The 27,664-nt window shown below is 40.2% G+C and overlaps 1 pseudogene; it reads right to left on the bottom strand.

Moving 5' to 3' along the window:
* Positions 1-909: 909 nt before the first annotated feature.
* On the bottom strand, positions 910-27,664 carry LOC138173699 (nuclear transcription factor Y subunit gamma pseudogene; annotated as a pseudogene).

Genomic DNA, 27,664 nt, shown 5'->3' with positions numbered 1-27,664 from the left:
GGATTTTAAAAGTCAAATAAGAAATGTAGAAGGAAAACTGGGGAAAGAAATGGGAGGTACTCAAGAGAGAGTCAGTAGCTTGAAAAAGGGAGGACAAAAATTGACTGTAGGAAACAAGTCCTTAAGAAATGCAATTGGCCAAATGGGAAAAGTACACTGAAGAAAACAACTCCTTAAAAAGTAGGATTGATCAAATGGGAAAGGAGGCACAAAAGCTCACCAAGGAGAAGAACTCCTTAAAAAGTAAAATGGGTCAAATGGAAAAGGACATACAAAATCTAACAGAAGAAAAAAACATATTAAAAATTAGAATTGGGCAAATGGAAGCTAATGACTCTATGAGGTATCAAAAATCAGTCAAACAGAAGCAAAAGAATGAAAAAAATAGAAGAAAATGTAAAATACTTCATTGGTAAAACAACTGACCTGGAAAATAGATGCAGGAGAGACAATTTTAAAATTATTGGTCTACCTGAAAACCATGATGAAAACAAGGGCCTGGATAGCATCTTTCAGGAAATCATCAAGGAAAATTGCCCTGAGGTCATAGAACCAGAAGGCAAAATAGTCATTTAAAGAATTCACCAATCACTTCCTGAAAGAGATCCCAAATTGAAAACACCAAGAAATATTGTGGCCAAATTCCAAAATTGCCAGGTCAAAGAGAAAATATTGGAACCATCCAGAAAGAAACAAAAAGGAAATGAAAAAAATGTGCATCTTTCAATTGGTGATTTCCTAGCCTACAGCATGGGCTGTCTGTACCAGTGTCTTTACCCACAGGAGGCTCTGGGAGTGGTAGAACACTCAAACCAGGCCACAGTAGTAGAAATGGAGTCTGTATGGCCCCATGACTGGCTGTGCTGGGCAAGGCCCCACCTGGGCTCAGTCACCCATCCCCAGAGGGGTCTACCCATCTGAGGCCTGGTTAACTAACTGGATGAACATGGGCTGTGCAAGGACCTGGCCTGCTGACATTGTGACCTGCTGGATCTGGTACAGATGCTGGCTATCTGTGAACTGCCAAAACTGCTGTTGTCCTTGCTGGACTTCTGTCTGTGCAATCTGCTGTGCAGTAACCACAAGAGTGGATGGGGCCCTAGACAACCTGGGTGCCTGATACAGGCTGTGCTAAGTGGATATACTGGAGCTGGCCAGCATTTAACTGCATCAGAATTTGCTGAATTTCTCCTGTGTTGGTGATGATCTGTTGCATTACCTGCATTGTCTGTCCTGTGCTGCTTCTGGCATAGATGATCTGCACTTGCTAACCTTCTCCTACCTGCATTGTCACTGGGGTCATCTGGCCCTGCTGAGGCTGGGCGATGATGATCTGTCCTGACTGGATGGTAATGGTGGATGTAGTGGTCTGCTGCTCATTCTGCTGGCCCTGAACCTGGACAGTCGCCATGGGCTACTGGGTTAATGAGAAGTAGTACTAAATGGGCTCCACAGGAGTCACAGATTGGCTCACCTCTTCCTGACACTTAGGGGTTTTAGCTCATATTTTGGAGCAATATCAATGAGAAAGTCAAACTGCTCAAATTTTGTAATTACCATGGCAATGTCATTTCTCTGGAGAGTCTGGAATTTGTTGTCTTCTGTGTGGATCCAGGTGGATAACGTTGACTCCGTGGTGAATATGCAGGTGGCCTTGGCAAAAGCACAGGGGCTTCGGCATTTATCATCTTTACATCTTCATCCAATTTCATGATCTTAATACAAGATAGCAGAAGTTCCTGAACTCTCACTCCTTACTCTCATCAGATTTGGCTCAAAGAGGGAATAACATAATCAGTTTTATATGTGTGTGTGTGTGTGTGTGTGTGTATATATATATATATATATTAGTATGTATCAGTTAGGTATAGAAATCTAACTTAGCATATAGGAAGTAGGAGAGGAAAGGGGAAAGAAAAGGGAGGGAGCTGATAGAAGGGAGGGCAGACTGAGGGAGATGGTAGTCAGAAGAAACAGAAAAATTCTACAAATCAGAGTTTAATGTATTATGTTGCTGATTGTATAGACTTAAGAAAATGATGAAGAAAATGTTAATAATTCAAATTAAACTTAAAAGAGTATGTGCTGGCGGGGAGGAAGGGGGCAGAACCAAGAAGATGGAGAAAAGTCAGGAACTCACCAGAGCTCTCTCTGAACTGCTCCAAACAACTTTAAATGATGCCTCAAAATGAATTCTGCAGTGGAAGAGCCTACAAAAAAGACAGGTTATAACAACTTAGAAGGTTGACAGGAAAGCTCTGTTACACTGGGGTAAGACTGGAGTACAGTCCAGTGCACACTGTGCCCCAGAAAAGTAGTGGTAGGCTTTGGGGGTGACTGAATCAGTGGTGGCAGTGGTGGTTTCTGGACCTCTCAACCCACAGACAATAAGGAGGGAGATCAGAGAACTGATCAGAAGATTAAAGGGGTCCCTTTGCTGGCACTGGGTACAAAACTCTATGGCATTGCCCATACTTTTATCTAACTCACAGTCTTGAGTCTCAAGCCAAGAAGGAGCACTAGCACACCAGAACTTGAAGCTACAAGGGGAGCTGGAACCCTGGTCACAGTTCCAGGACTGAAAGGAGTGCTTGTGATCACTCACAAACCAGAGCATAGACCCGGAAAGTAGTAAACACACTGCTCCATAGGTCATACCACCTTGGAAGAACCAAAAAGTTACAGATCTTCAGAATTATCTCTGAAAACAGCTAAACAAAAAAGCTGAAGCTTGGGACAATGATCCCTCCACTCCAGAAGCAGAGCCCTGATTTAGTACAAACTTCAAAGTCAAGAAATGGACCAGAAAAATGAACAAACAGCAGAAAAAAAATACTGATTATAGAAAGTTATTATGGGGAAGGTCAAAACACTAACTCAGAAAAACAACAAAGTCAAAATTCATCAAGTCAAAAGTCAAAACATCCAAAGCCTTAAAGGAAAATAAGAATTGGTCTCAGATCATGGAAAAGGTCAAAAAGGATTTTAAAAATCAAGTAAGAGAGGTAGAGGGAAAAATGGGAAGAGAAATGAGTGATTTAGGAAAATCATGGAAAAAAGTTAACAGCTTAGTTAAAAAATACTGAAGAAAATAATACCTTTAAAAACAGAATAAGCCAAGGTAAAAGAGGCACAAAAATCCAATGAAGAGAAGAATGCCTTGAAGAGCACAACTGGCAACATGGAAAAAGATTTACAAAAATTCAGTGAAAAGAACTTTAAAAACAGAATTAGCCAAATGGAAAATGAGATACAAAAATTCACAAAAGAGAACTACTTAAAAGTAGAACTAGTTCAATGGAAAAGGAGGTATAAAAGTACACTAAAGAAAATAATTCCTTAAAAACTAGAATTGAGTAAGTGGAACCTAATGAGTTAATGAGAAATCAAGAAACAGTAAAAATCAAATCAAAGGAATGAAAAAGAGAAGAAAATATGAAATATCTCATTGGGGAAAAAAAACTGACTTGGAAAATAGATCAAGGAGAGATAAATTAAGAAATATTGGACTAGGGGCAGCCAGGTAGCATAGCAAGTAAGGGTACCGGCTCCAGTGTTGGGATGACCTGGAGATCGAATCCCGGGCTCAGACACTTAGCACCCACCCAGAAACACCTGGCTGTGTAACCTTGAGCAAGTTACTTAACCCCAATTGGTTAGGGGCAGCCAGGTGGCTCAGTGAGTAAGAGCACTGGCTCCAGTGTCGGGATGACCTGGGGATCAAATCTGGGCTCGGATACCCAGCACCACACCCAGAAATAACTGGCCGTGTAACCTTAAGCAAGTTACTTAACCCTGATTGCGTTAAAAAAAAAAAAAAAAGAAATATTGGACTAGGGAGAGGATTCTGGGAAGATGGCACAGTAGGACAGAAAACATTGGCTCTCCAAACTTCCTCCACAAAAAAAAAGATAGAACATTGCTTCAGAGGGAAAGTGCAGCAGCAGAAATAAACAAAACTCAGAGTAAAGAAATTGTTCTCCTAAGACAACTTGAGAAGACCTGCCAGGAAAGACACAACCTCCAGAGGCAGAGGTTTAGTCTGAGACTCTGAAGAATCAACAAACAACAAACCCTGGGAGCAGCTGGGGTTGAGAGGCAGTCTCAACCTTAGAAACTTTCATCTCACATACACTGTGGGAGTCTGATGAGAGTAGGAGAAGATTTAAGGACCTTCTACTGTCAAGGGACACCAAGCACAGCTATACTGACCAGATGAGTCCTGATCTAGGCTACAGGGGAGAAGCAGCCAGCACACATAGAACACACCTAATGAATGCAGTGGCAGAGGGGCAAGGAACCTGATGGCTATTGGCACTTATAGAAGAGCAGAATCCCTGGTTTCAGTTCCAAGGCAAAGAGGACAGCTGTAGTTTGCAGCAGCCAGGTGGAATCTCAGAAAGCAAGATCATTTGTGGGTCAACATGGCTGGGGGCCCTAACCCTAGCTTAGGAGTGAAGAGGAGAGCCCAAGTTTTAGCCTTAGAACAGACCTCAGAAAATAACAGTAAGAAGAACCTAAGGCTTGAGGCATCATTCCCCATACCTTGGGACTAGAACTTGATTAACCTAGTAGATGCTAAAAACAAAATTTTTAAAAATAATAATGAGTAAGCAAAGGAGAAAGAACTGGGTCATAGATGACTACTATAGGGATAGAGAAGATTTGGGTTCATATTCAGAGAAAGATAATGGATCTTAAAAGTCGCTCCTTTTTCAATGAGAAACATCAAATAGTCCCAAGCACAAAAGGAGTTCTTGGAAGAACTTTAAAAGGATTTTAAAAATCAAATAAAAGAGATTGAGGAAAGATTAGAAAAAAATATGAGCAATCCAAGAAAGTTATGAAAGTCAACAAATTTGAAACAGGATATCAGAAACTCAAAGAAGAAAATAATATCTTGAAAACTAGAACTGGGTAAAAGGAAGTTACTGACATTCTAAGACACCAAGAAATAATAAAATAAAATCAAAATAATGAAAAAAATAGAAGAGAGAGTGTGAAACATCTCATCAAAAAAACAGCTAATCTAGAGAACTGATCAAGGAGAAATGATATAAGAATACTCAGACTATATTTGAAAATTACAATTTAAAAAAATCTTGATGAAATATTACAAGAAATTATCAAGGAAAATTGCCCTGAAATTCTAGTCTAACGTAGATTCCCAAAATGGGCAATACTGCCCCCTGTGGGACACTGAAACAATCCAGGGAGCAGTAGTAGTTTTGGGTGCAATTGAGGGGCATTGAATAAAAATAAGGGGGCAGTGGAAGCATAAGGAAAAAAGAGAAGAGAAGAAAATTTTGAAAAAATGTTTATACATGTTTCATCTGCTGTGTAACAGAGCTAAAGTCATAGTGATTCATTATTTTCCAAATAAACACACAAAATGCAAGTTAAAATCAATCAGTGGTCAAGTTCACTGACAGGTCTTGACAAGCAACTGCTGACAGGCAAGTGTGTTGGACATTATTGGGAAGTCCAGCATGCATCAGCAGGAATATGTGTGTGTAATAACTTATTTACAATATGATACTATATGGTTACAATACAATATGCAATATTGCATCACTAAAATTTTAATGCAGGTGAAAAAAACACAAACGTACAATAAATTATTAGATTTAAAATACATTATTTTAAAATATATATTATGTTTTTGAAATGATGCAAATTTTAAAAAAACAGTTAAAGGGTTAAAGAAAGTAGATTTCCAAGGTGCTGAACAATTTTCTTTTAAAGGGAACAGTAGGCCAAATAAGTTTGGGAACCTCTGTTCTAGAACAAAAAGGCAAAGTAGAAATAGAAAAAAATCCTCCAATAACCACCTGAAAGAGATCCAAGGAGGAAAACTTACAGGAATATCATAGTGTTGTAATGTGAAATGACAGTGAGTGAGACCATTAATCATTTTAAATGAAGTTTTAATTGTGGAGTATAATTTATCCAGGGACTGCCAAGGGTCATGTACCCAAATCAGGCAGCCCTGAGTATATACATCTATACATATAGACAAAAGCCACAACATAAATGTTACCAAGGGGAGCAAGCAGGGAAAATACAGAAGCCAAAGCATAGCGTTGCTTAATGATTGTTGCCCAGTGGTCCGTTTGTTGCCCAATTGGAAAGTTCCCAAATCTATTTTGAGTACTGAACAGAAAGGGGGGGGGGGGGATATGGGCTTCAGGTGGCAGGTTTGGGCAGGTTTACTTGGCAGGTGTTTACTGCCTAGGCAGGCTTTGTTGGGTTTGGGCAGGTTTCCCAGGCAGCTCTCCTATGATAGGAAGAGATAGTGAATGTTCACAAAATGGGGGGTTACTACAATCCCCACTTCTTTTTGTCAAGAGTTAAACCCTTGACTCACAGCCGAACCTTTAACTCACAATTGGTGCCTGATAGTGGGGTGATGGAGACATTGTCATAGTGGGCAGAAATCGACTCATGCAGGGGCTGATACCTAGGTTCACTTACAAGGAGAAGCTTGACCTATAGTGGGGGCCAGGCCAATAAGCAGTAAAACTGGATGCCTGGGAGACTTACTAGGGAAGGATTAGACAAACATAATGGGGAGCGGGGGCTGAGCATTCACGCAAAACCAACAGTTCGGGCTATGGTCAGATTGGGAAGTGTTTTGATCTCGCAATATCGAGGTTCCCCCCCAGACCTTCCCTTAGGCCACTGATGCAGAGTAGAAAGTAAATACACCAGTAGAAAAACCAAGGTAGAGGGCAGACTCATCCATGAGCCCTCTTCTGCCTGGAATGTCCAGAGTACTTGGTCCTCCTTTCTAATAATCCAGGTATTTTTGCCCTTAGGAGCATGGGGGTTTGACATGGAGTAAGGACACAATAACATTATGAGAAAACAAGGGAAAATCTTCACTTAAGAAAATCTGGTCCTGGGTCCACCTTCCATTCTTCAGGGGCAGCTAATTTCACTCAAGAGTGGTGGAATGAGGCAGGGATAGGGTTCACTTTGACTCAGTGGGTGTAGCAAGGATACACAATCTGATGTAGGTACAGGCAAGGCATCTTGAGTCAATTTCAGGACCCTCCCTTGTGTCTCTTGCAATCCCTGTAGGAACTTAATTAAAGAAGAATTAGTAACCTCAGCTCAAAATTCTTCTCTAATCACTGGGAGGATGGGTAGAGGTCACTCATACATAATTTCAAAGGCGGTAAGCCCAATTCGGTTGAGGGTACACCTGAGTAGGGCAAGGGGAAGAAGCATGACCCAGTTTTCCTTTGTTTCTAGGACTAATTTGGCCAAGAACTCCTTCAGGGTCCAGTTGGTCCACCCCACTTAGCCTGAGTTCTGCGGTTGGCAGGCACAAAAGCTGGCCCATTATGAGAGCCCAATCCAATCGGAAGGCCAAACCAGGGAAGGAGTTCGTTCAGAATTTTCTTTACTACCACTAGCACCTTGTGACAGTACTTAACAGAATATTGGGGAATGAAGTACCTGTCTCTCAGGAGTAAGCTCATTTTTCTGGCTCCCAAATGAGTGATTTGATGGAGATGTTTGACCTACTCCCTCCCCACTTCTTAATTTTTCAAATGCTTTATGAACTTCTGATTTACATCATTCATTTCCTCCAGATTGTTAGCTACAAATTTTCTCCCCATTTTTCCCCTACCCACTGTCCCAAAATAGCAGTCCCACAGGATATCCCCTCCTCCAATCTGCTTTCTCTCATATTTTCCCCCATACCCCTTTTGACTTTTCCAGTGGATCTCTATGCCCCAGTGCCTGTATATCTTATTTCCCAATTACATGTAAAATAGTATTAATAATATATATACATATATATTTGAATATTTGATTTTAAAACTGAATTCCAGATTCATTCCCTTCCTCCCTTGTCATCCACCCTTACTGGGAAGATAAGCAGTTCAGTATAGGTTGTAAATGTGTGGCTAATGCAAAACAATAAGATAGTAGATATATTGTAAAAGCCTGACTATATTTCCCTTCCTCCTATCTCACCTCCCACTTGTTCTACTCTCCACTTTGATCCCATCCCTTTTCAAAAGTGGATGCTTCCAACCTCCCTCCCCACCCAGCCTGCCCTCCCTTCCATCATCCCTCCACTAATCCCCTTCCCCCCCCTACTCTCCTGGAGGGTGAGATACCCTATTTAATGGGTATTTCATTCCCTCCTCAAGCCAAATTCAATGGGAATAAGGTTGACCCATTCCCTTTTGCCTTCCTATTCTTCCCCTCCATTGTAATCATTTTCCCTTGCCTCTTCTATATGAAATAGTTTACCCCATTCTGTCTCTCCCCATCTCTACTCATTATATTCCTCTAACCTCTTAAATTCACCTTTTAAGTATCATCCCTTCCTATCAAATTGGTCTTCTGACCTCTATGTATAATCGTACACATATATACACACATTCACATATGTATTCATATGCTCATATATAGACACATATATATTTCTACTCCCTTCAACTACTGAGAAAAGTTTCATAAGTTGCAATTATTGTTTTTCCATGTAGGAATGTTAATAGTTCAACTTTGATAAGTTCCTTATGATTTCTTTTCCCTGTTTACTTTCTCATGCTTCTCTTGCTTCTTGTATCTGAATGTCAAATTTTCTATTCAACTCTGGTTTTTTCAGCAAGAATGCTTGAAAGTCCTCTATTCCACATGACCATATTTTCCCCTGAAACATGATACTCAGTTTTGCTGGGTAGGCAACTCTTGGTTTTAATCCCAGTTCCTTTGACCTCCAGAATATCATATTCCAAGCCCTTCGATCCCTCAGTGTAGAAGCTGCCAGATCCTGGGTTATCCTGATTGTGTTTCCACAGTATTGAAATTGTTTCTTCCTGGCTGCTTGTAATATTCTCTCCTTAATCTGGGAATTCTGGAACCTGGCTATAATATTCCTAGGAGTTTTGTTTTGGGGATCTTTTTCAGGAGGTGATCAGTGGATTCTTTCAACCTCTATTTTGCCCTCTGGTTCTAAAACATCAGGGCAGTTTTCTTTGAGAACTTCCTGGAGGATGATTTCTAGGTTCTTACTTTGATCATGGCTTTCAGGTAGTCCAATAATTTTTAAATGATCTCTCCTGGATCTATTTTCCAGGTCAGTGGTTTTTCCCATGAGATATTTCACATTGCCTTCTATTCTTTCATTTGTTTGGATCTGTTTAACAGCATCTTGATTCATTAGCTTCCATTTGCTCCAATCTAATTCTGAAGCAATGATTCTCCTCAGTGAGCTTTTGAGATTCTTTTTCCATCTGGCAAATTCGGCTTTTTAAGGCATTCTTCTCCTCATTGCCTTTTTGAGCCTCTTTCGCCATTTGAGTTAGTCTGTTTTTTAAGGTGTTATTTTCCTCAGTCAGGCTGTTGACTCTAATTTTTAATTTTCTTGCATCGTTCTCATTTCTCTTCCCAGTTTTTCCTCCACTTCTCTTATCTGCTTCTTAAGGTCCTCTATGGCCTGTAACTAGCTTGTATTTTCCTTTGAAGCTTTTGGTGCAGGAGTTCTGACTTCACTGTTTTCCTCCTGTTCCATGCTTTGTTCCTTTTTCTCCCCAAAATAGGAGTATAATGTTGGAATTTTCTGTCTGCTTTGTTTCCTTTGCCTGGTCATGTCTCCCCTCAGTCATTTGACCCTTTGGATTTTTGCCACAGTAGGACTCTGCCACCAGACAGGGGAGCTTTCGTCCCAAACGCTGGGGTTTTCTCAGCTGCCAGAGATATTGGATGGGTGCCCTCTCTGAGGTCTCCACATGCTCTGGCAAGCTGGACACACACCCCAGGATCTCCACCCTAGACTGCAATCCAGATCTAAGCAGGTTACCACAAGAGCGATTACCCCTCAGACTGGTGCTTGGTCCCCCTGCACTCTGCAGGCCAGGAGCTGAAGCTGCCACGTGGCAGCGCTGGATGGCTGTGCCAGCATCTCAGTGGCTACACATTCCCACTTACTGGTCCCAAATTCCAGACTGCACTGACCTCTCACTATGTCCTTTGCAGCTATGTGTTAATAATTCAGGAAATGGCCACAGCTGGTGCTGATCTGGAGTCCCTCCAGCTAGTGGCTGGTCAGGCCTGTCCTGGGGCTAAAGCCTTGGTGTGGGGCTGGGCTTGGCTCCCAGAGCACTGCACTGGCCACTTCCTGCCAGCCTGCCGGGCTGTCCTCAGCAGGAGGTTAGCTTCTCTGTGTCATTTTGTGGGTTCTGCAGCTCCAAAGTTTGTTTAGAGTCTCTGTCTTACATGGATAGGGGAAGGTGGAAGCCAGAGCAGCGAGGAGGTCCTGCTTCTACTCCACCATCTTGACTCTTCCTTCCCCACTTCTTTTTTTGTTTAGCGAAGGAATCATCCAAGTGTGAACGGGTTGGGCGGAAGGAGGTGCTGGGAAAAGGATCATACAGGGGAGGAAGAGAGGGAAGATTTTAATATTGGGGTTGGGAGCAGTTTCATTAGGATTCCATCATTCCCCCCTCAAAAAGTTGGGACCCAAATTCATTTGGGAGAAGGGATAGAGGTTTCAGCTTCCATAGTGTCTTCAGGCTGAAAAGGGGAGTAGAGCTGTCCCTGTCCCAGGGGATCCTGAGGAGGAAGTTGACTGAAACCAAACATAGATCACATTCAGGGGGTGACAGGTGAGTATAGACTGGTATCCACTGTTTACTGCCAACTGTAGGTGAATTGGCCTGTAATCTGAGACACACAAGTTTAACGGTGAAGTTCAATATGCAGGGTTCAAGATATAAGGAGAAAGACAGATATATCTAGTAACAGGCAGTTGACTAGCCCAAGTACTTTTTTACTAAACTATTTAGGCTGTAGAAAAGAATATAATTTTAGGCTGAATAGCTCAGATCTAACACATACTTTAGTAGCTCAGATGTATCCCAGCCTTAGTATATGGAATAATGATTAACTTGTGTTTGTAGCTTTGTTTCACAAACTTCTTTTCCTGTTGTCTAATTGTTCCCATATCATTCAGAAAAAAATGTTTTATTCCAGGGATTTAACCTTTCACTTGACTATGCAGGTAGGCAGATGATAAGACCATGAAGTAATTTACCCAGTTGTTTGGGATATGGAAAGACTACGCATTCAGATTGAGAACAACAGAATTTTATATACCTGCATTGTATTTTTGCTATCTTTTACTGACCACTTGCTCTTATTAGAAAAATTTGTCATTAAAGGAAAAAGCAGGGTCATACTAGATATGATAGGATAAAACATGCTTAGCTCTGTTTGAATTCAGATAAGAGTCACTTTAATTTCACCTTATAGCCAGACTCAGGAATAGCCATGTGAAAAACTTTCCTTTTCAAAGGAAGACAATGGGGAAACTGAGCCAGGAGGTTCCCATTCTAGAAGGAGCCCTGGTTCAGGCTACCCCCCCTCCAAACCCCAAACCCTTCCTCTGACAGCGCACCCCTCCCTCTACCTGCTCATTCCAGCTCAGATGATTCCTTCACAGAACAAAATGGGGGGTTACTACAATAGCCATGTTTTAAAACTCCCAGGTTAAGGACAAAATATTGCAAACAACAAGAAAAAAACAATTTTAATATCACGGAGCTACAATAAGGATTGCATAAGACCTAGCAGCTACTACTTTGAAGGACCATAGATCTTGGAATACTATATTTCATTGAGCAAAAGAGCTGGGTTGCCACCAAGGGAAACTTACCCAGCAAAGTTAAGCATGATCCTGAATGGGGGAAAAATGGATATTTAATGAACTGAAAGACTTTCAGGTATTTGTGACAAAAACAGCAGAACTTAAAGGAAAATTTGACATGTGACATTCAGGAGAAATATAAGGTAAACATTAAAGACCAATTATAAGAGACTCAATAAGGTCAAATTGTTTGCTTCCTATATGTTAAAATATTATCAATACTTTTATGACCTTTATCACCATTATTTGGGTAGTTTGAAAGAAAGTCTTGAGCTGAGCTGGAATATGATGGGGTGATTCTAAAAAAATAAAACTTTGTAGGGAGAGATAAAAATGAGTACTTATACAAATGAGGCATAAAAGGAAAAATTGATACAGAAGAAACTAGTAGGGGGGAGGGCAGGTAGTGCTGGAAATGTATTCTTATCAGAAATGGGTTAAAGAGGGAACAACTTATATATCTAGAAGGAAACAAAACTCTTCTAAATTCAGAAAGAAATTAGAGGGCAAGAGGATAGGATAGGGGGAGAGGATAAAGGAAGGACTCTTGGAGGGGTCGGTAGGTTAAGGAATAGGAGGGCAAGGTAGTGGATAGAAGTAAAGTGGAGGAGTGAGGAGGGGATTGGAACAGGGTGAGAAGGATAGAGAGCAAAAATAGGGGGAAATGAAAATATACAACAAGTAATTATACCTTAGAATGTGAATGGGATGAATTTACCCATAAAATGGAAACTGATAGCAGATCAAAAATATGTTGCTTTCAGGAAATACTATAAAAATGAGAAACACACATAAAGATAAAATAAAGGCCAGGAGCAGAATTTATTATGTGAAAAAAACAGGTGTAATAATCATTATCTCAGACAAAGTTAAAGCTAAAATACACTTAATCAAAAGGAAAATAGGGAAATTACACAGTCAGCAATATTATTTAATATTGTTTTAGACCATTTAAAATAACTAGACTTGAGGCCGCTAGGTGGCACAATGAATAGAGCGTGGACCCTGGGGTCAAGAGGATCTGAGTTCAAATCCAGCCTCAGACACTTGACACACTTACTAGCCATGTGACTTTGGGCAAGTCACTTAGCCCCAATTGCCCTCCAAAAAGCAAAAAAATAAAAAAAAAAATTTAAAAATAGCTAGACCGTATAAAAATGTTTGAGAGTATACCTGCCAAAACAGAAACAGGAACTATATACACATAAATATAAAACACTTGTCAGTAGATAAAACCAACATAATTTTTTAAATGACAATTTTATCTAAATCATTTACCTCCATGATGATTTGGTTGATTTTGAAAAACATGGAGAGACTTGGACCTATGAAGGAAGCTACTATCCATCTCCAGAGAAACAGATGACAAGTAGAAATAAGTCTAGTACAGTCTTAAATATATATGTATGGATATATGTGTGTGTATCTATCTATCTATCTATCTATCTATCTATCTATCTATCTATATATATATATATATATGTATGTATGTATGTATGTGTGCTTAATTGTAGTCTGGGGTGGAGAGTGAAGAAGGTGTAATGGGAATGGGAATTTGAAGATCTTCCCTGCCCTTTAATAGACCTAGGGGAGAGTTTGAAGACCTCCTCTGCTTTGAAAATAAACTCTTCCCCCTAATAGGCTGAATGTAATCACATGGAGCCTGTGATGGAGGGAATTTGCTGAAGGGTGCAGCAGAGCCCACAGGGAGCTTCCCTGCTGTGAAGATAAACTCTGCCCCCCTAATAGGCTAAATATAGTCACATGGAGCCTGTGGTGGGAGGAGTTTGCTGAAGGGAAGCAGAGCCCACAAGAAGCTGGGAGCCAGAGCCAAAGAGACATGGGAGAAAGAGGTGCTCAGTCAAGGAGAGAGAGAGAGGTTTGTGAGTAAATATTGATCTTGTATTGGTTTTCGGGAAGGCTAAAGGATAGTGTGGCTCTTAGTGTTATTATGGCTTCTTAATATCTTTAGTACTATGATAGAATCAGCTTACTGGTTTTGGGATTTGTTTTTCTGGTGTCTAAATAAATGCTTCAATTCTGTCCTCTATATGGAGAATTTGGTATATTTTTGCCATCAAATGTCATGTGATATTTATAGTCACAGTCTTTCATGATCATAAGTGTTGTAAATATTGCATTGGTGCTAAATAAGGGAGGGGGAGGCATAAGAAAAAATAAAGTTAAAAAGTACACAGCAGAGAACAAAAGAAAACCTACAATGTATAGTATTTATTATGCAGGTTTTCTTGAAATGTAATTTTTTTCTTTATATTGAATCCTCCCATATTCTGCTGCATACATGGCAATATTGTTTTTCTTTTCTAATTTTGTATTTAAAATAAAAAAGAATTACAAAAAAAGGAATTATTGGACTACATGAAAGCTGTGATCAGAAAAAAGAGCATAGACATCATCTTTCACGAAATTATGAAGGAAAACTGCCCTGATATCCTAGATCCACAGGATAAGAGAGAATTTGAAAGAATCCACCAATCACCTCCCCCAAAGAGATCCTAAAATAAAAACTCACAGGTATATTATAGCTAAATTCCACAGCTACCAGTTCAAGGAGAAGATATTGCAAACTGCCCCAAAAAAATATTTCAAATATTATGGATAACAGTCAAGATAACATAAGATGTAGCAGTTTTTACATTAAAAGATTAGAGGGCTTGAAATACCATACTCCAGAGGGAGAAAGATCTAGGATTACAACCAAGAACCACCTACCCAGCAAAACTGAGTACATTCTTTCAAGGGGAAAAATTAATATTCAGTGAAATAGAGGACTTTCAAGCATTCCTGATGAAAAGACCAGAGCCTGATAGAAAATCTGACTTTCTAATATAAGACTTAAGAGAAGCAGAAAGAGGTAAACAGGAAAGAGAAACCATAGGAGATTCAATAAAGTTGAACTGTTTACATTCCTACATGAGAAAATGACACTTGTAACTCCTAAAAACTACTCTAAACTTTTCAAAGAATTATAGAATAATGGAATTTTAGAATTAGAAGGGACCTAGGGGCTCCATATCAGTCTTTAAAAAGAATCTACTCTTCGACATGCCAAACAAATGCTCATTCTGCCTTTGCTTAAAGACATACAGTGAAGGGGAAAGCCCCATTCATGAAACAGCTTAATTATTCCATTTTGGGATACCTCTAATTGTTAATGTTTTTTCTTACATCAAAACTAAATTCACTTCTTTATAAGTTCCATTCATTACACCTATCTCTACCCTCTGGGACCAAAAAAAAAAAAATGTAATCTCTTCAACTCAACATGATAGCCTTTGAAATACTGAAGACAACAATAACCATTCTCCTGAGCCTTTTAGGCTAAACATTTCCAGTTCTTTCAACTGATCCTTGGTTGGCATGGATCATTAACAAGCATGTATTTGTGGGGCAGCTAGGTGGCACAGTGAATAGAGCATTGGCCCTGGAGTCAGGAGGACCTGAGTTCAAATCTGGCCTCAGATACTTAACACCAAAAAAACTAGCTGTGTGACCTTGGGCAAGTCACTTAACCCCAATTGCTCTCCAAAAAGCAAAAAAAAAAAAAAACTAGGCATGTATTTGTTATAATAAGTGTCTCAAGGAAGATTGTTTCATATATAATATCTGTATGTGCATTTTGTATCATTCATTAGAATGTAAGCTTCTAGGACTAGAAATTTTTTTTACTTTTGTCTCAATATTCCTAGCACCTACCTTAGGGCCTGTTACTATGGTACATATTAATTGACAGCTGTGCTTAAGACAATCTTATAGATTTAAATTCTTTCATCCTTGGTTGCCCTCCTCTAGATATCCTCCAGCTTATCATCATTGCTTCTTGAATCTTGCCTCTCTTGAGTTTCTGGGTTTCTCTTCTGTCATTCTCTTCCTATACTATATCTATTCTTAATACTATCTAGTCCAGTGATTATGCTCCAACAGCTTTCTCCTTTGCCATTTTTCCCCCTGAAGCTTCCACTCCTTGTGCTTTTCCCCTTTTCTTTCACCAAGTTCCTTCCTTCATCTGGATAGAAGACAATAACCTGAATCACACTTACCACTGCCTTTTTCAGGACCATCATTTTTAGGGTTGGAAACAAAGAAGAGGAGTCAGCTTTCCCGAAGACCTTCCAGATTTTGATGGCCAGACCCTCTTAGGAAATCTGTGCTCTGTAACCTGTACATCACCATGTTCCTTACACTATCTGCTTCTCCAGTTTAGTTGGGAAAATCAAAGGTCACATAAACTCAATTTTCTTACATCTAGCAGACCAGAAAAGAGGTATATATACATTTTTCAAGTAAAAAAAAACATAATCAGGGTGGCTAGGTGGCACAGTGAGAAAAGAGCCGGCCCCGGAGTCAGGAGGACCTGAGTTCAGTTCCAGCCACAGACACTTAACACACACACAAAAAAACCTAGCTGTGTAACCTTGGGCAACTTACTTAACCCCAATTGCCCTCCAAAAAAGGAAAAAAAAACATAATCAAGAATAAACAATTAGTCAAAGAATAGGAAAATGCTCGAAACTCTTAATCTGGGGATAAAGGGTCCCTCCATCCCAAAGATCACTCTCCTCCAAGATTCATGGAGAAGGCATAGAAAATGTTTCTTTTGGGGTGGCTAGGTGACACAGTGAATAGATCACCAGCCCTGGAGTCAGGAGGACCTGAGTTCAAATCTAGCCTCAGATACTTGACACAAAAACTAGTCATGTGACCTTGGGCAAGTCACTTAACTCCAATTGCCCTGCCAAAAAAAAAAAGAAAATGTTTCTTTTACAATTAGAGCATTCATTTAGCATCTGAATCTCCAGTCAGAGTGTATTTGGAGGTTCTCAGCTCCCTCAGTTTGCTTTTCACTGCCAACAAAGGCTTCCATGCTGCCTCTACCTTCCTGCCTTGAATACAATCATAATTGACCTTTAAGTAACTTCCTTTCTTCTCCCAGAAGACTGTCACACAATGTTTGGTGCAAGCAGATAGCTGATTTACCTTTACTCATGCTAACTAGTAGAAGGAAACACTTTTCAATGCCTTTGTAATAGTATTTGTCACTGCTTAGCTTTGAACATCTCTAGATCATCTAAAATATAGGCCCTCTCCTTCTGGGAGAAAACATTCTGCATTCCTCTACCACACAGGTAGGAATTGTGAGGGATAACTTGCAGTGAAGTTTCCCCATTCTGAACATCCTATTTACATTCTTATTACTTCCTTAAACTTTGTAACTAAATTCAGTATCATTTCCCCATATATATATATGTAGGTCATTGTGTATTTCAAGGTAATGTAAGAGCTATTAAGTATTAATACAATTGATTGGGTTAGCTATTGAGACCAAATTAGAGGTGTTTTTAGTTTGGAGAAAGGAATGGTAGTGTGAGAAATAGCAAAGGGTTAAGTTTCTATAGAACTGCAAGAATTGCTGAAACAAGACTACTGATAAAAAGTACCAGACAGTAGCCTTGGGAAGAGTTGAGGCAGTAGTCTTTGGGAAGAAGTTGGGTTCCCAGAGAACTCCTAGATAATACTAAAAATGAAATAATGTAGAATAAAACAAGCTGGCAGCAGCAGGTGTATTTGACCAATCAGAAAGTAGACAGTGGCCTTGGGACACTCAGGCCCAGATAAGGACACATCTAGGTTGGACTGAAGGGGGTTCAATATTCTGAGGTTGTTACTGCACTTGCGTAGTGAACCTCCTGTATTATGTATGTTATCTAACAAAATTAGAGCCTCATTAGTAATAATTAGGGTAATGAACGGAGAGGACTTTGTGTCGATTGGTTGGCATTAATAAGAAGATTGTGAGCTTCCCTTACCAACCTATGGTAAGGTGAGACAGTGGAGAAGGTGTGGAATTCCCAAGTTAAGGCTTTATAATCTTGCTTTTGCCTTCTGTAGTGCCCTCTTCCCTTCTGACTTTTTTGTTGGATTTGGGGACACCCTTTCTCGAGAAAGATGGTAATAAAGTTTTTGCTTCTACCTTGAGAAGTCTCTGAGTCATTTTGGGTGAGTGGCTTCTGACCCATACATAAAATAGAGGCCCTCTGCTTTTGGGAGAAAACATTCTGCATTCCTCTACCACACAGGTAGGAATAGCCTCTTTACATTGACTGTGTTACCAGAAAAGGCTGTATCTTTAAAACTCAAGCTCCCTTTCCTTCAGTATCCAGAGGAAGTAAATACTCGGTTTTGTCATGGGTGCCATGAGCTGATTTGATGAGGGGAGGGAGGTTACCTTCCTCTTATCTTCCCTTTTATTCCATGGCTCCAAGAAATGAGCTAGGGGTTTTGTTCTGTTTGTTTTCTCCTTTTGTTATAAACACAGGCAGCAGAGCTTCCACTGGACCTGGAAGCTCAAGTCATGGCAACTTTAGATATTGCTGCCAGCCCCAGTAAGAAAGCCCTGAGAAGGGGCGGCTAGGTGGTAGAGTGAGTAAAAGAGCCAGCCCCGGAGTCAGGAGGACCCAAGTTCGGTTCCAGCCTCAGACACTTAACACCCACACAAAAAAAACTAGCCGTGTAACCTTGGGCAAGTTACTTAACCCCAATTGCCCTCCAAAAGGCCAAAAAAATAAAAGAAAGCCCTGGGAAGTCAGACTGCCCAGGTCTCAAGTCCAAGAAGGGCTTTGGATTTGGAGCTTAGTGGAGCTGTGTTATATGATAACTGAGCTAATCTGTGAACCTAACTCTCTCCTCTTCTCAAGAGTATGATACGTGCGTAGGTGGTGGAAGATGGGGGTAGAAATTATGCCCCCCAGGTGTTGGGGATGGGGATAGTGGGTAATGTTCCTACAGTCAGTTAGGCTATAATGTGATATATACTTTCCCCAAAAGCACCATACTATGCAAAATTGCATAATAAAAACCACGAAGCTTTTTGGAAAAATGGGTTTAGGGGCACCACCTTAAAAACATCATCAATGACACATTTAAAAAAGATAGGAGTCTAATAAAATAGTAATATGTTTTTATGCATGTTAAGTGGGTAAGAAATACATAAATGCTTTAATAGTAGCTACATCCTTAGCCTTGGGCTTCTGCTTGGCCTGCAGTCTGACTCCAGCCTGGAGTGTAGAGTCTCAGTGGACACCCACAACTTGGGGAATGGTTAGAGGAAGTCTTACTCATGGTTGAAAGTGGGGGGAAAAGTAGAGGTAGACTAGACCTTCTCAGCCCACAGAGCCAGAACACAAAATAAACATGGCACTTTACTTTGAAAAATATCTGAAGTTTGCTTGTGGAAGAGGATGTCAAGGATTTGTGAGCTATTGTGAAGTGGAGCGATGTTCTGTGTTTTCTTAGTGTTTCTTATATATGAAATTATGTATAAGCAAACTCCAAATTTGAATTATGTTCAAAATGTTCCCTAATATATCAATTATGTTGGAACAAATTCATGTCAAAACAAGCATTATAGCAGAATTGACTGTATATTAATTCTAATATCTATATTCCCATGAAACAAATTTTCCTCTGTAAAAGCTAATCTATGTGATTAAATATAATTAGAGTGCAGAGAACCTCCATCATTTGGGAGAACACCATCAATGGTGACCAGAGAGTTTATGCCCCTCCAAGTCCCATAAATGGTATGAAAAGCCCTAGGGGAGGAGTGAAATGTAACATACCGGGCCTTCAGGCAGTGAGGGTCAGATATCATAGAGTTTTAGATGTTTTGGTTTTTAATATGATTGTGTTGATTAATTTACTACAAACTATAGGCATAGAAAGACTTCCAAAATATTATTTAAAACATATAACTAAAAGCAAAAGCAACTATCATCCAAAGGGAATACATCACACCCTTTTCCAATAAATACATGCAAAAAGCAAGCCTGCCTTGCTCTCTACTATTATTCATATAGTTCTGGAAATGGGAACAATAGCAAGAAGGAAGGTAAAGAGGTTATAAAACTATCCTTTTTTGCCGATGATAATATTGGTTTGCATGGAAAACCCCAAAATCAACAAAGCTACTAAGATAATTAATAGCTTCAATGAAGTTATAGTCTACAAAATAAATCCTAAAAAATAAACATTTCTATATAATAATAACAAAACACAAGAAGTAACAATAGAAAGAGAAATCTCCTCCCAAATAACTACAAAATAAAATATCTAAGGGTCAACCTCCCAAAAATCACAAAAACTTATGTGGATTCAATTATAAAGCACTCCTTGAAAAAATAACGAACACTCTAAATACCTAGAGAAATGTTCAGTTATCATGCCTAAGTTGTGTAAAATACAATAAAATAACAATGCTAACAAAATTAATTTATACTTTAAATGCTACACCAATCAAATTACCAAGGGGATACTTTATGGAACTTGTTAAAATAACAAAATTCATTTGGAAAAACAAAAGATCTAAAATATCAAGGGAAAAGATGAAATAAGGAAGACCTTTCAGACCTCAAACTATAGTTTGAGCAGTCATCAGATATTGGTTAAAGAAAAGAGTAGATTAATGGAACAGAATAGACAAGGGAGATTCAGAAACAACAGAACTCAAGAACCCAGTGCTTGATAAAGTGGAAAACATAGATTATCTAGGAAAACATTACCTATTTAATTTTTTTTAAAACTGCTGGGAAAACTAAAAGGCAGTCCAGCAGAAATTAGGCTTATCGATATGCTTTATAACACATTCTACAATATATTCTAAATAGATATATATTTTGAAATTAAAATTTATGTTTATTTTTAGTTTACATCATTCATTTCCACAAGATTTTGAGTTACAAATTTTCTCCCCGTCTTTCCCCTACCTACCAACCCAAAACAGTAATCCCACTGTATACCCCCTCCCCCAATCTCTCTCTCTCTCTCTCTCTCTGTCTCTCTCTCTCTCTGTCTCTCTCTCTCTGTCTCTGTCTCTGTCTCTCTCTCTCTCTCTCTCTCTCTCTCTCTCTCTCTCTCTCTCTCTGTCTCTCTCTCTCTCTCTCTCTCTCTCCCTACCCTCCCCCATCCACCCTCCAACTTTCTGGTAGGGCAAGATGGATTTCCATACACCAGTGCCTGTATATCTTATTTCCCAGTTGCACATTTAAAAAATAATAATAATAGGGACGGCTACATGGCACAGTGAATAGAGAACTGGCCATGGAGTCAGGAGTACCTGAGTTCAAATCTGGCCTCAGACACTTAACACAAAAACTAGTCGTGTGACCTCAGTCAAGTAAATTAACTCCAATTAACTTCCAAAAAGCAAAAATAAATAAATAAAATATTTTTTTAAAACATTTGATTTTAAAACTTTGAATTCTAGATTCTTTCCCTTCTTCCCTCTTCACCCACACTTACTGGGAAGATTAGTAATTCAATATAGGTTGTACATGTGTAGTTACCCAAAACATTTTCATAGTGGATATATTGTGAAAGACTGACTATATTTCCCTCCATCCTATCCTGCCCCCAACTTGTTCTATTCCCTACTTTGACCCTGTCCCTTTTCAAAAGTGTGTGCTTCTAACTACCCTCCCCCCAACCTTCCCTTCTCTCCATCATGCCCCTCTCATCCCCTTCCCCCCTACTCTCCTGTAGGGCAAGATACCCAATTTAGTGTGAATGTCATTCCCTCCTTAAGCCAAATTCAATGAGAGTAAGGTTGACCCATTCCCTTTTGCCTTCCTGTTCTTTCCCTTGTAATGGGAATGCAAATTTGGAAGATCTTCCCTGCCCCTAGGCTAAAGTGCACCTGAAGCCTGGGGAGGGAGGCTTGTTTTTCAGTAGATACTTCTTGATTGGCCAGTGAATCAATAAGGTTGTTACATTCTCTGAGCCAGGAGAAGGCTATATAAGCCCTGATGTGTAGCTTTCTTTTTTGGGACTCACTTTGAGAAGTGTTCTGTGATTTGATCTTAATTCTGGGAAGCCGTTGTTGAGAGTCCCCCGGCTTTGAAAACCCCAGAATGTGGAAACCCAGATGTTGACTAGGTTTGGATGTAATGGTTGGAGAGTTTGGAAAGCTGTCTACTTGATCTGTTTCTGTCTTGATGATTCTGCCTATATGCTTTGAAGTTCGGGGTGCTGACCTTTTTCCCCTGAACAAGGTAAACGATATATGTCTGACTGATTAAAGTAAGCTTGTTAACCCATTTTGAGTTGCTTTCCTTTATCAAAGCAGATCCAAGAACCTGTACTGGCGGCAAACCCTGAGGACGCTTGGGGTGCTTGCCGCTACACCCCTCCATTGTAAAAGTTATCCCTTGCTTCTTCTATATGAGATAATTTACCCCATTCTGTCTTTCCCCATCTCCTCCCATTATATTCCTCTCTCACCTCTCAATTTCACCTTTAAATATCATCCCTTCCTATTCAATTGATCCTGTGCCCTCTGTCTATGTACACCTGTACATATATATATACACATACTCACATATGTATTCATACACACATATACACATATATGCATGTATACACACACATGTATACATTTATATTCCCTTCAACTATCCTCATACTGAGAAAAGTTTCATAAGTTAGAATTATTGTTTTTCTATGTAGACATGTAAATAGTTCAACTTTGATAAGTTCCTTATGATTTCTTTTCCCTGTTTACCTTCTCATGCTTCTCTTGCTTCTTGTATTTGAATATCAAATTTTCTATTCAACTCTGGTTTTTTCATCAAGAATACTTGAAAGTCCCTTATTTCATTTAATGACCATATTTTCCCCTGAAACATTATACTCAGTTTTTCTGGGTAGATGATTCTTGGTTTTAATCTTAGCTTTGATCTCCAGAATATCAAATTCCAAGCCCTTCAATCCCTTAATGTAGAAGCTGCTAGATATTGTGTTATCCTGATTGTGTTTCTACAATATTCAAATTGTTTCTTTTTGGCTGCTTGTAATATTTTCTCTTGATCAGGGAACTCTGGAACCTGGCTATAATATTCCTAAGAGTTTTCTTTTTGGGATCTTTTTCAAGAGATTATCAGTGAATTCTTTCAATTTCTATTTTGCGCTCTGGTTCTAAAACATCAGGGCAATTTTGCTTGAGAATTTCTTGAAGGATGATTTCTAGGTTCTCTTTTTTATCATGGCTTTCAGGTAGTCCAATGTTTTTAAATTATCTCTCCTGGATCTATTTTCCAGGTCAGTGATTTTTCCAGTGAGATATTTCACATTCCCTTCTATTTTTTCATTTGTTTGGATCTGTCTTATAGTATCTTGATTTCTCATAAAGTCATTAGCTTCCATTTGCTCCAATCTAATTCTGAAGGAATGATTCTCTTCAGTGAGCTTTTGAAATTCTTTTTCCATCTGGCAAATTCAGCTTTTTAAGGCATTCTTCTCTTCTTTGGCTTTTTGGGTCTCTTTTCCCATTTGAGTTAGTCTATTTTTTTTAAGATATTATTTTCTTCAGTCAGGTTGTTGACTCTCTTTTCATGATTTTCTTGCATCATTCTCATTTCTCTTCCCAATTTTTCCTCCACTTCTCTTACTTGATTTTCAAAATCCTTCTTGAGCTCATCCATGGCCTGTAACCAATTCATATTTTTCTTGGAAGCTTTTGGTTCAGGAGTTCTGACTTCTTTGTCTTCCTCTCATTCCATACTTTGATTCTTTTTGTCCCCAAAAAAGGAATCTAACATTGGATTGCTGTGCTTGCTTTGCTTCCTTTGCTTGCTCATGTTGCCACTCAATTACTTGACTTTTGAGCTCTTTGCCGCAGTAGAACTCTGCTTCCAGAGAGGAGGGCTTTGTCCCATATTGTTGGGGGTTTTGCAGCTGCCAGAGCTATTAGGAGGGTGCCATCTCTACAGCCCCCACATGCTCTGGGTCACTGGTCACATACCTCAGGACCACCACCCTAGACCGCAATCCAGATCCAAGCAGGTTAAAGCAATAGTGATTACCCTTTGAATAATTGCTTGGCTCCTCCTAAGATCTGCAGGCTGGGAGCTCTGAAATAGCCATGTGGAGGCAGCTGCATGGCTGCTGTGCCTCTGCTGCTTCTCGCTCCAGGGGCAGAGGCTGGACCACGCTCTGTTCCTCCTAGTTCCAACAGAGTTCTACACTGACCTTTTACTTTGTCTTTGGCATTTGTGGGTTGATATTTCTGGAAACCACCACAGCTGCTGGTGATTCACTCTCCTGAAGTCTGCTCCAGCCACTGTTGCTTGGGGCCACCCTGGGGCTAAAACCCCAGACTCAAATGGGGCTGGGCTTGGCTCCCAGCACAATGTGATGAACCCTTCCTGCTGGCCTTCCGGGCTGCCTTCAGTGGGAGATTTGTTTCTCTCTGTCACTTTGTTGGTTCTGTAGCTCCAAAATGTATTTAGAGTCATATTTCATAGGTATTTGAGGTGGTTATGGGGGGAGCTCATGGAGTTTTCCTGCTTCTATGCTGCCATCTTGGCTCCACCCCCCAGATATATTATTTTAATATTAAAGATCATACTACTAAAAAATTCAAAGAGAAACATCTCATATACTTCTCACACCTATGGATAAAAGATGTATTCTTAACCAAACAAAAGATACAGGCAATTACAAAAGATAAAGCAGATAGTTTTGATTACTTGAAACTGGAAAGTTTCTGTACAGACATTAATGCATCTAGGATAAGGGGAGTGGGTTGAATGGGTAAAAACAAGTCTTTGTGTCACATCTTTCTAATAAGGGCATGTCTTCAAGATACATAATATATATGTATACATACATATACACATACACACACATATGACTAAGAACCATTACCCATTAGGTTGGTTGGTTGTTGTCCTTCGTTTTCAAAGAAGACCAAAATGACATCAGATGTGGTTGATCAGATCAATGCAACCTTGGAATGTTCTACTGCAGGTTGGGCACAAATAGTCTGTGTGAACTTGGAGTGGCTACTACAAATGTGCACATCCTGTGTTTCCTTTGAACTCTCTCAATTCTGCTTTGCTCATAGAGCACAGCACCTTCTCTGATGTGGGCACGTCATACTATGTGGTCCTGTGCCAGTGTCTCCCATGTCATACACAATTAATTCCAAAGTTCTTAAGAGAGACCTTGAAAGTGTCCCTGTATCACTTTGGTTGACCACCATGTGAATGCTTGCCCTGTGTGAGTTCTCCATAAAATAGTCTTTTTGGCAAGTGTACATTTTGCATTCTAACAACATGGCCAGTCCATCAGCATTGTACTCTCTGAAGCAGAGTTTGAATGCTTAGCAGTTTAGTTCAAGTAAGGACCTCAGTGTCTGGTACCATGTACTGCCAGGTGATCTTCAGAATCTTCCAAATCAATTCAAATGGAAGCAACTCAGTTTCCTGGCATGACAATGGTAGACTGTCCAGGTTTCACAGGCATACAACAATAAGGTCAGTACAACAAACAACCTTCACTTTGGTAGTCAGTATAATACCTCTTCTCTCATATACTTTCCTTCAGAGCCTCCCAAATGCTGAGCTAGCTCTGGCATTACATGTGGCAACCTCATTACCAATGTGCACATTCCTAGAAAGTACACTACTAAGGTAAGTGAACTTATCCACAGCATTCAAAATTTCTTCATTTGCTGTAACTGATGGTTCCATGTATGGATGGTGTGGTGTTGGCTCATGGAGTGCCTGTGTTTTCTTGGTGGGATTAGATCAAAATTAGAACAAGCAGCAGAGGACTGATCCATACTTTGTTCCATTTTAGCTCCAGAGGCTGGATTGAGTGCACAATCATCTGCAAACAGAAAATCATGCACCAACACTCCCTCCACTTTGTCCTTGATTTGTAGCCTTTTCAAGTTGAAGAGTTTACCATCAGTGTGGTATCTGACCTTGATGATATGTTCATCCTCATTGAAAGCCTTTGATGACATGATTGAAAACATGCTAAAAAGCATGGGAACAAGAAAACAGTCTTATTTCACTCCATTGGTGACCGGGAGAGCACAAGAGCATTGCCCATTATCCAGAACCCAGGCAAGCATACTGTCATGAAATTTACATATAATGTTGATGGACTCTGGGCAGCCAAATTTTGACATAATTTTTCTAAGTCCTCATGACTAATAGTATCAAAGGCCTTGATCAGATCTACAAACACTGTGTACAGATCTCTTCTGCTCCTGGCATTTTTCCTGGAGTTGTTAGGCAGCAAACACCATATCAATTGTTCCTCAGTCTTTTCTGAAGTCACACTGGCTCTGAGGTAGATGACCATCTTCCAGGTGAAGGATCAACCTATTAAGGAGGCCTCTGGCAAGAATCTTGTCAGCAATGACTAAGAGAGAAACACACATACACATACACCAGCCCCTCCTGTGATTGTCACAGGACAATCTATTTCCTTTACCTTTATAAAGATGGACAATGGAGGCACCCTTGAACTCCTGGGGGATAACCTCCTCTTGCCATATAACCTGGAAAATTTCAGTCAGCTTTTGTATGAGCAATGGACCCCCTACCTAGTAAATCTCAGCTGGAATAGAATCAGTACCAGGTGCTTTGCCACATTAAAGGAGTCTAATGGAATTCAAAACCTCTTCTTTGGTTGGAACTTCAGCTAGGGAGGGATTGACTTCAACCTGAGGTAAACAGGAGTAGAAGCACAAACTTTTCATGGGCTCCAGTTCCAACCACTTACAATACCTGTAAAAAAAAAATGACTCTAAACTAATGTTAAAGCTACAGAACCCACAAAGTGACAGACAGAAACAAATCTCCCGCTGAAGACAGCCCATCAGGCCGACAGGAAGCGTCTATCACACTGAGCTGGGAGCTGAGCACAGTCCTATGTGAGCCATGTGGTTCTTGCCACAGGGCAGCCCCACTAGCAGAGGCCAGAGCAGACTTCAGGAGAGTGAATCACCAGCAGCTGTGGTGGTTTCTAGACCTCTCAAACCATAAACACCAAAAACAAAGTAAAAGGTCAGTGTGGAACTGCTGGAGCGAGTGTGGGGGGTGGGGGAGGAAGAGGAGGAAGAACACAGAAGAGCACAGTCCTGCCCCTGCTGCTGGGGCAAGAAGCGTGGAGGCGCAACAGCTGTGCAACCACCTGTGGCTGCCTCAGGAGCTCCTGGCTTGCAGATTGCAGGGGGACCAAGCAACCATTCAGAGGGCAATCTCTCTTGCTTTAACCTGCTTGGATCTGGATCATAGTCTTGGGTGGTGGTCCTGGGGTGTGTGGCCAAGTGATAGAGCATGTGGGGGCTGTAGAGACGGTGCCCTCCTCATAGCTCCGGCAGTTGCGAAAACCCCACCAATTTGCGACAAAGCTCTCTCCATTCTGGAAGCAGAGTTCTACTGGCAGAGAGCTCAAAAATCAAGGAATTGGCTGGCAATATGAGCAAGCAGAGGAAGCACAAACAGACCATAGAATCCTTTTTGGGGGACAAAAATTATCAAGGCATGGAGCTGGAGGAATACAGAGAAGTCAGAACTCCTGCATCAACCTGAGATAAGCAGTCAATGGCCTCAGCATTGATTGATGACAGTCTGTTGAGAACACTATGGAAGTGTTCAGCCCATCTATCTAGGATCATATCCCTATCACTAATCTGTGTGGCTCCATCAGCACTGAGTAGTTGAGATGCACCATGTGTCTTTGGTTCATGAATAGCCTTCAGAGCATCATAAAAGTGCTTTGGGTTGTTACTATGAGCATGAAACTGAATTTCATCCACCTTCTTGCTGAGTCAAGAATTCTCCACCTCTCTAAGCTTTGCTTGTACTTTACTTTTGATGACATGAAATTCTGTCTTCTTAGAGACAGATGAACTATCCTGCTGGTAAACCCTATGGAGTTCTCATTTTAGCAGCTTCTGATTTCCCCATCATTTTCATCAAACCAGTCTTGGTGTTTGCAAGTTTTCTGGTCCAGTTGTGCAAATGTAGTGCTATACACCAAATCTCTGAAAGCTACCCACTCCTTTTCTGTTGCACTGTTGCCAACTGTGTGTTGGCTCAACTTTTCCTTCAAGTTAGCAACAAACTGTTCCCACTCAGAGAAAAGCTCCAATTTGTTGCCATTAATTCTTCTGGTAGTCAT

Source organism: Petaurus breviceps, unplaced genomic scaffold, assembly GCF_028583685.1.
Source record: "Petaurus breviceps papuanus isolate PSGF00001 unplaced genomic scaffold, PetGlider_PUasm1.0 64, whole genome shotgun sequence".
Taxonomy (NCBI): Eukaryota; Metazoa; Chordata; class Mammalia; order Diprotodontia; family Petauridae; genus Petaurus; species Petaurus breviceps.
This window is presented reverse-complemented; position numbering and strand designations above follow the sequence as displayed.